Source organism: Xenopus laevis, chromosome 9_10S (genome assembly GCF_017654675.1).
Source record: "Xenopus laevis strain J_2021 chromosome 9_10S, Xenopus_laevis_v10.1, whole genome shotgun sequence".
Lineage (NCBI taxonomy): Eukaryota > Metazoa > Chordata > Amphibia > Anura > Pipidae > Xenopus > Xenopus laevis.
This window is the reverse complement of record NC_054388.1, coordinates 76,982,074-76,990,832: the sequence shown is the minus strand read 5'-3', so window position 1 is coordinate 76,990,832 and position 8,759 is coordinate 76,982,074. Positions and strand designations below refer to the sequence as shown.

At 39.6% G+C, this 8,759-nt stretch overlaps 1 protein-coding gene across 1 annotated transcript in view; it reads left to right on the top strand.

The window, feature by feature from the left end:
* Positions 1-619: 619 nt before the first annotated feature.
* The window catches only part of c3orf70.S (chromosome 3 open reading frame 70 S homeolog), a 64,588-nt gene continuing 56,448 nt past the window's right edge, over positions 620-8,759 (top strand). Inside the window, exon 1 of the mRNA XM_041578343.1 lies at positions 620-1,373. The gene's annotated coding sequence lies outside the window, so the exon portion shown is untranslated. The remainder of the gene's footprint in view (positions 1,374-8,759) is intronic.

Sequence of the window (8,759 nt, the reverse complement as noted above, 5' to 3'; positions counted from 1 at the left end):
CTAGAGTATTATGCCACTGTGAGCATCTGCTGGAGGGGCCTGAAGCATTTATGAAATGAACTGAGATTGTACTGCCTCCCTCCCCACACACACACGTGCAGCCGCTTCTGATAGTTTGCAGTGGGCAGAAATGAACGCTAGAGCATCTTTGCTTTGATTTGCGCACATTGGTGAAGTAACGCTAGCATAAAGTTGCTAGCGTTTCGGAGCCCGCAACGAAACCCTGCATTTAAGTGAATTAGCGTTGTCTGAGCGAATTTTCACCTGGCGCAGTGGATCGATGGGTATGAAGCGGTCGCTGGCAACTTTCGCCTGTTATTGAATCTGCCCCTTTATGTGTGATTGGTGCTATGGTTTACACATAAAACATGCAGCATTGGGGGAAGCTATACAGAGCCCCTGTGGTGTAATGGCGGGTTCCAGACAAATCTGTCTTGGAAATGCTGTTGTTGCCATTGTGTATTTTTTCTGTATGTAAATGTGCCTCATATGATTTTTGTGAGGGAGAAACAGAGGGAACTTTGCATTTGGGGATCGTGTGAGTAAATGCGCGGCTCTCCCTCAGCGACTTGGTGTCCCTCCACGCTGTTTGTCACATTGTAGCGTTTGGTACCCAGCTCTCTCACCCTGTACTTCACTCACGCTACCCACTGCCACTCGCAGAGCCCCTCGCACTCTCACCCAAAGCCAGAGAATCTCTCGCATGCGCAGTGCCGCCCCCCAACTTGCACACACAGCCGCCTATAGAGAGAGGAGCGACCGGAACTTCGAGAAACAGCGCTCGGCTCCGAGTGACAGAGCTGCCAGCGCCGACTTGGTTGTTGTTCCGCGGGACTCAGTGCTACATTCCTGCAGTAGGCGGGGGCACGGGAGCTTTCTGCTAAGCGCTGCTTCTACTGTAAGCGAGTAGTCACATGGACTGGAAGCGACTCACAGCTGCCGCCTTACACAAAGCACAGTGGGACTGCCGTGCAGTCGTCTATCAGTCGCTGTCACTTTGTGCCGCCAGACGCTGCAACGCGCAGAGTTTATATTATTTCTATTTGTGTGCCCAACGGATTTGTACTTGTAGTGGCTGAAGCGAGACATCTAGCAACATATTTTAGGAGCTGAATCTTTGTTCCTTCCTCTGGCCCCAGCCCTATAGGAGAACAGGGCATCAGAGGCTTTGGGGCATTTTCATTGCTTTATCAGCTCTCCTGCAACCCCTTTACAGCATTAAAATAGAAGCAAGTCCATGTAGTAACCCCCTGCTGCCTATTAAGTTTGGAAATTAACCTAGACTGGTCCCTGGATCCAGGAATTGCTGCTTCTCTACTGGATATGGATCTCCTGCCCCATCCTGAGCCCACAAACCCTTCTGGATAGATGAGGTAAATTCTGGGTGCAGAGAGAATTGTGGGGGATTTGTGCATACATTGCTGGTGCCAGACTGTAGGGGAGATGGGCTAGTGACCAGCCACAGGGCTGTACGTATGGCATTGTGCCCATTGTATCAGTGGGTAGATATTCCAGGGACAAAGACACAGGGTTTCCATAGAGCAATTTAGATTTTATTCTCTAAAACTGCCACAGTGCCACTTTGATGTCATGTCAAGTACTCACGATAACTTATTGGGCTGCTGAGGATACCAGGAGAAACAGACCCACCTATTGGTAAAAAAGTAGTTTGCCGGCAGATATATACTATTCAGTGTTTGACAGCCTTTTAAGCTCCCCATAGATGCAAAGATTTCTCTTGCCGAACGATTTTAGCGAAGTCCGACCAATCCATCAAAATTATCGTGCAGTTAGTGGGATTCGAACAATCGGACATGTTACGGTTTTTCGGCCGACAGGAAATTCATCGGCCAGGTCAATCTTTATTGGCCCCAGTGCAATCTATCTATTTTTGCAGGGCCAAGCAGGCAGCTCCCCTTTGTTCTCCTAGCAAATTGGTCTTTTTAGTTGATGGTCAATTCCTACGATCGTTCTGAGATAATCGTGGTCTCACGATGATGATCGGATCTTTTAAAAATCTCAACATCTATGGCCAGCTTTAGCATGGGTCTAACACTGAGCTTATCATAGTCAGTGGCTTTGGCAATGGTATGGCTATGGCATCAGTAAGAGAATTAAGTTCAAGGGTTATGTTGCCTGAGAATCCTGCTGTACAGTATTTGCGTATTCTGGCCATGAAATAACGTAATTCTTGTGATGATAATATATTGGTTCAAAATCAAATCTCATCATATTTGCTTTTAGGGTTACACTCTGACCTAAAAAAGTATGCTAGATGCAAAAGGGGAGAAAAAAAACCAAGTATATTTTTCCAAAAAATGTTGCACCCCTATGTGTCTGTGTGTGTGACTGCCTGTGTTTTGGCAAGAGTATCAAAGCAGAAATGTTTGTGGATAAAGAGTTTTAATAGCACCCTGCTGGCTGGAACAAGAACAGTTCTGGATTTGTACTGGAACAGTGCCACAGCAGAACAGAGTGCTTGCCAGAATATACTTTGCAACAGCCCCATCTGCTAGAGTAGGTACCATAGTGTAGTTTTATGTCTCTGAACAGAACTGGAACTATATAGACTTTGTACTGGACTACTATTTGTGAAATCACTTGTACTGGGGACCAACCTCCTACTTCTGTTCTTGAAGTTTGATTTTTTTTTCATGCATGCATTTTCCTTACTGCATTTCATTTTTAGGGTTTGTTTTTAGAGCAAATAAGTCTCAGTTTGGTAACCATATTGGAAGTAGCTCCTGAGAGCCCAGGAGGTATAGGGGATTAGTATTTGTTTCAGGGGTCTGTCCAGCAGATATTTGTACAGTTTGGCCACATGAGGAGTTTATACAGATCCAGCTCATGCAGATCAGGCTTGAATGATGAATCTTTACAACTGACTAATCGGTATACGAATGCATGGAATTTTCACGCAATTCAGTCAGATTTCCAGTAGAACAGTATGACTGGTAGTGTGAGCCATTGCATTACAGTTAGGCTGACCAATGGTTTTCTGTTTTCAAAAATCATCACTGATGCAGTCACTTGCTCTGCCAATTATACAAATGGAAATTGACTTTATTGTTAAAATTAAAAAAAGAAAAAAACATGAGTGGGTGAGCAGCTTAACACCTGATAGGTCTACTGTAAGTTATTCTCAAGGTTGTTTCTCTGCTTGGTGCTATCTTTACAATGCTCCTTTATTATTGAATCAAGTTTTCCTGAAACACCTGCACAGAAAGTCTTGATTGCTTTATAGGATGATTTTCTTATTATCAGTTCCTGATAAAATCAGGGACCTAAGATTGTAAGCAGGGACTAATGTGATGATATAAAATATGTAAAGTGCTGCAGGCTAGGTCAACATTATATAAATATATCATAATAATAATGCATGTTGCTGATTATATTTGTTCTACAAACTCTTTGTATGTGAATGTGTGAAGAATATCCATGTAGTTAAATCAGCATTGTTTTTTTAGAAAATGTGGATTTTTTGTTGCTGTAATAACAGGTGTAGAATCTTTTATCTGGAATGCTTGGGTAGTTGTCTTTCTGAAATTTGGAACACCATTTGGGCCATCTATGAAGACCCTGGACAGAAATGCATGCCCTGTCATAGCTCACAGGCCAAACCCATTGCTGCCTACGCTCGCTGCTGTTTGAATCACACAAGTTAGGGTACAGGTTCCCACCTCACTCCTGCCCCACATAAATTTATCGCTGCCAAATGCAGGCAGCTATGTATTTATCAAGCAGACTGCAGGTGTTTGTGCACAGAAATGGAGCTCAGAGGCCTGCCCCATTTCATTAGGGTGGAAGGCAGTGTGCAGAATGCAAAAACATGGCAGATTGCTCACATTGTTTGCATTTGTACTTTAAACCCTACTGCATAAACACTACTAAACCCTTTTTGACTTACCTTCAACATGTATTTATGAATATCCCAAAGCACAGGCTTCATAAGATTATAGGCTGGAAGGGGGAATATGAAGAGTGGAAGGAAAGTGTAGTATGGCAAGTGATTGCTGGCCTGTGGCATAGAGGCAGGGAAGGCAATACATGGGCTTCATGTTTAATTTGAAAGGGGCTTTTATTAAAGGAAAACTATACCCCCAAAATGATCACTTAAGCAACAGATAGTTCATATCATATTAAGTGGCATATTAAAGAATCTCACCAAACTGGAATATATATTTAAGTAAATATTGCCCTTTTACATCTCTTGCCTTGAGCCACCATTTTGTGATGGTCTCTGTGCTGCCTCAGAGATCACCTGACCAGAAATACTTAAACTCTAACTGTAACAGGAAGAAGTGTGGAAGCAAAAGACACAACTCTGTCTGTTAATTGGCTCATGTGACCTAACATGTATGGTTTGTTTGTGAGTACAGTGAATCCTACGATCCCAGGGGGCGGCCCTTATTTTTTAAAATGGCAATTTTCTATTTATGATTACCCAATGGCACATACTACTAGAAAAGTATATTATTATGAAAATGGTTTATTTACATGAAGCAGGGTTTTACATATGAGCTGTTTTATGCAATATCTTTTTTATAGAGACCTACATTGTTCGGGGGTATAGTTTTCCTTTAAGCAGATTTCTGGAAGACGGTAAGAGTGTGTGGCAGTTTATACAATATTGAATGGTGTATGCTAGCTGTTCCTTTGCATGGCCAATGCCACTCAGTATGAATATGCAAGCTATGTCTGTTGTGTCTACAAGAACTGACCTGTAACTGTGTGAGCTACACTTTCCATTTCAGTGTGGTTACTTGGCTCATCTTTGAATGACGTTTGTTAATTGTCTGTTTGTGTTGTACAAGAGCTTGGATTATAGGGTTTAATTCTCCTCATGCTTTCATTAGTACTGAAGCAGCGGATTTGGAATGGACTGCAGGCAGTCTCTGGGTAATACTTTGTAAAACTGTGCATATTAAAGGCTCAGCTACCTAGAAATGTTGACGTGTTTCAGACTCACAATCTCGTTCTGTTACCTTTTATACCATCTTTTATTATGAAAAGTATTTTTGCTTGATACTAATGCAGAACAAACGCAGTGTCCATATCTGTGTCCTGCCTCCACCAGTATCTCTTAAAGTGAATATTTCTACAGTGTTTGCCATGAGCTCATTCAGTAGTACTGAAAAGTAAAGATGCATAAACACTCTCTGAGCTTTCAAAAATAACCCAGCCATATCTGATTCCACAGATTAAGAACCATTCCCAGTGCCACACAGTGTAATGCAACACCTCCCTCGCCTTGTTCCATTTTAAAGTGATGGATCCTGGGACTGAATGATCAAAAAGGGGGTATATTTTCCTTTTAAAGCAACAGCACAATAGTACTAGTGTGTTGTGCTCTGCTTTATTGGGTAGACGATACCTTAGTAAGCAAGACCTAGCTTATGGCACACTGGCCATTCTGAACATTGTGGGGAGAATGACAATGGTAAAAATGGTAAAAACAACACATTTTGAATGAAAAGCCTGATATGTTTCCTTGTACAACCTTTGCAAGAGTAAGAAACAGAGCATGCTGGCTTGTTGATTGTAGTTGGTTAACACTGCATAGTATATGTGTATGATACAGTTAAATGTAGAAACCTGAGCTATTTGTATGATAGCCTCCAAACTAGCCCACATACTATATAGTTAGTTTGGATATTGGTTTTTGGTGCTGCATAGAGAGGTGGTACTTTGTGTTTTGTTGGATGGAGAGTCTGTTTCTGTTTGTTAGATGGAGAGTTTGTTTCTCTTTGTTTAATGGAGTATGTTGGTCAGTATTTGGATGGTCTGTATCTTTGTGTTGGGTTGAGAGTATGTACCTTAGTGAAGAAAACTCCTTATGCTTTACTGCTTTTTTTCTTAAGGGCAAGTTTAAAACTACATTAATTTATATTGTATTTTAGTGACTTTTTTTAAAGCGGACCAGTCACATACACATAAAAATCTGTATAATGAAATTCTTTTGCAAATTAAATATGGAACCTAAATTATTTTTTTCATGAAAACATCCATACCTGTTATGAAGATATTTAAATATCTGAGCCATCAATAAAATATTAAACTATGACTGAATTTAACTTGTTTACATATCTTTTCTCAAGTACAGTGTACTCAGAAACATATTTTACAGGCTGGTATGACCCAAATTGTTGGGCTCATAAAAAGTATGGGGGAATATAAAAAACACATTCATGTAAGAAACCTTACAAAATATAAATTTCCTAAGCTATAACATACCCACCTTATTGCTAGTCAATGTAAGGGGAATTTGGATTCCCATTCTAGAGAAAACATACAGTATCTGTATTCTAGAATGGGCTTGGAAGTAGGGGCCATTTGCTTTTCATTCAACTGACTTCCCACACATTTCCCATAGCCAGTTGCATGACAAGTACTATTTATTAAAGATACTTGAATAAATATGAGCTCCTTTCACTTTCATATGATATGCATTGGATGCAGTACCATTAAGTGAAACTCACCTCGTGACTGCCGCAGTTCTGGAATTCTGGTTAAAAAAACACTGGGGACAAAATATATGGCGGTTGTGTTTGGATGTTCACTTTTCCCATTACTCCGTTGCAGTCTTTTTCCTGAAGTTAAGGGGCCAAAAATTATTTTTCTGTGGGTCCCAGTAACTACATTATGGGGGTGGATAGTGGATAAAAAAACCTAATTTTTTTTAGTTTTATTACACCCGAGGATGTAAAAAGTCAGAATCTGAAAATCCTCTATCTCAGACCTGCTAAGGTTGTATATACTGTATGTGTTAATATAGTTTTGCTAATGAAGATGAATTTCCCTATAAGGTGCAAGTCTCAGTTTCCCCAAACTTAAATGGTTACAATTGTTTCTTTGCTTATCTTAAATTGTTACAAATGTATCTTAAGTGCACCTGCCATGTATTCTTTTTGGCCAAAAGCCAATTACCTTTTAGAAACTTCATATATTTTTCTGGCTGTTCAGATCAGAGAAAATTGGGACATTTCAGTAACAATCTGGGGCTGTGGGTTGAGCTGTCTAAATCGGGACTGTCCCACAAAAAATGGTACAATCGGGAGGTATGCAAATTAGTTTTTATTCCATCAACATTTGCTGTAATAAGAGAGAGAAGAGCTTGAATTAATACCCAACAGGATTATTTTACAATGGAATAACATTATTTTACTGTCCATCCACAGCATTTCTCTTTCTCGTGTCTTTAGGATGTCATGATAAATTGTGGAGAATAATTGGAACTGTTCTGGGTAGGATGCCAAGGATTTTCTGTATAAAAGTGAGGATTATCCATTCAGAATAGAAACAGTAGGAAGGCTTGTGACTGTCATTTTGTATGTGTCTGCGAAATGTCAGCTGACTGTTTGCATCTGACAGGAGAATCTATTTTTTCCCTGAAAAAAGAAGTGTCTGGCCTATACTGGCCTTTTAATACTAACACTTTTATCATACTTGATCTTGTATATCTTGTTTTAATTTATCCAGGACTGATTGGTTTTAGTGTTTTTACATACCATGGACTTTAAAGAATGAATTAAAATGTCCCTGTGCATGTTGTTAGAATGTAAATGATAGTTTAAGCTTCTTCTTCTTCTTATCTATTACATTAATATAGTGCTTTATTATTAGCACTAGCATATGTGAACTTAGGTTATAAGTGCACAGGGCATTTTTCCATGGACAAATTCCTGAAGGGCTAATGTATAATTTTACCTGTTGTTGCCGTATTTACACAACCTGCCTGATCAATATACGATCGAAAGATTTTACTTCGATGTGTGAAGACTTAGAAAAATGGTCTAGAAGGTCCCCATAGGCTAACATAGCACTTCGGCAGGTTTAATTCAAAGTATTGAAGTCGAAGTTTTTTTTAAAGAGACAGTACTTCGATTATCGAATGGTCGAATATTCAAACGATTTTTACTGCGAATCGAAGTAAATTCAAAGTCGTAGTATCCTATTCGATGGTCGAAGTATCCAAAAAATGACTTTGAATTTCAAATTTTTTTACTCAAATTCACTTCGACCCTTGATAAATCTGCCCCTTAGTGTATAGTATTTCTGCTCTGTGGGCATTATTAGGATTGGAATTCATCAGTGATAAAGTAGCTCACGGAGTGAAAACCCACTCAGGTCACGTCAGCTTTCCAGAGGTGTTTACACAAAGCTTGACAGAGCTTATAGACAGGTTTAATATTGATCAGACTTACAAGGAAAAGTCAGGACAAGATCAATGTTCCAAGCTAGGATTTGGAGAGATCTTAGTGTAATGCCTCATGTCATTACAGTCATTTACTTGCACTGTCATTACAGGGAAAAAACCACAGTAATCAAATTCTTACAGCGGCCACCTGTTGGCTATATGGAATTCCCACTGCTCATGGCTAAAAAGAAGTGACATTTAAAAGACCTAGCGGCACTTTTAGGAAAAAGCTATTTTTAAAAATTGTACCTAATTTATTATTTGGTGTATTACCAGTTTGCCTGCTTTGAGTAATAAAATGGCATTCTATTCTATGGGGGTGTTAGATCACAGAGGCCACCCCTCTAAATCATTAATTTCCAATGCAAATAGTGAGGGAGGATTAATAATTTAGGCAACTCTTTTCTGTGCTAGAATTCTAAACCTGTAACGATTGGTATTAATTTCCTGAGCAACAGCTGTTACTGTTGAGTAAAAATAATCATTGTTACTAAATCTCCTCATTCAGTTATATATTTACAGTAGAGACAACAAATAAAAAAAAAAACAAATGCAAAAAAGT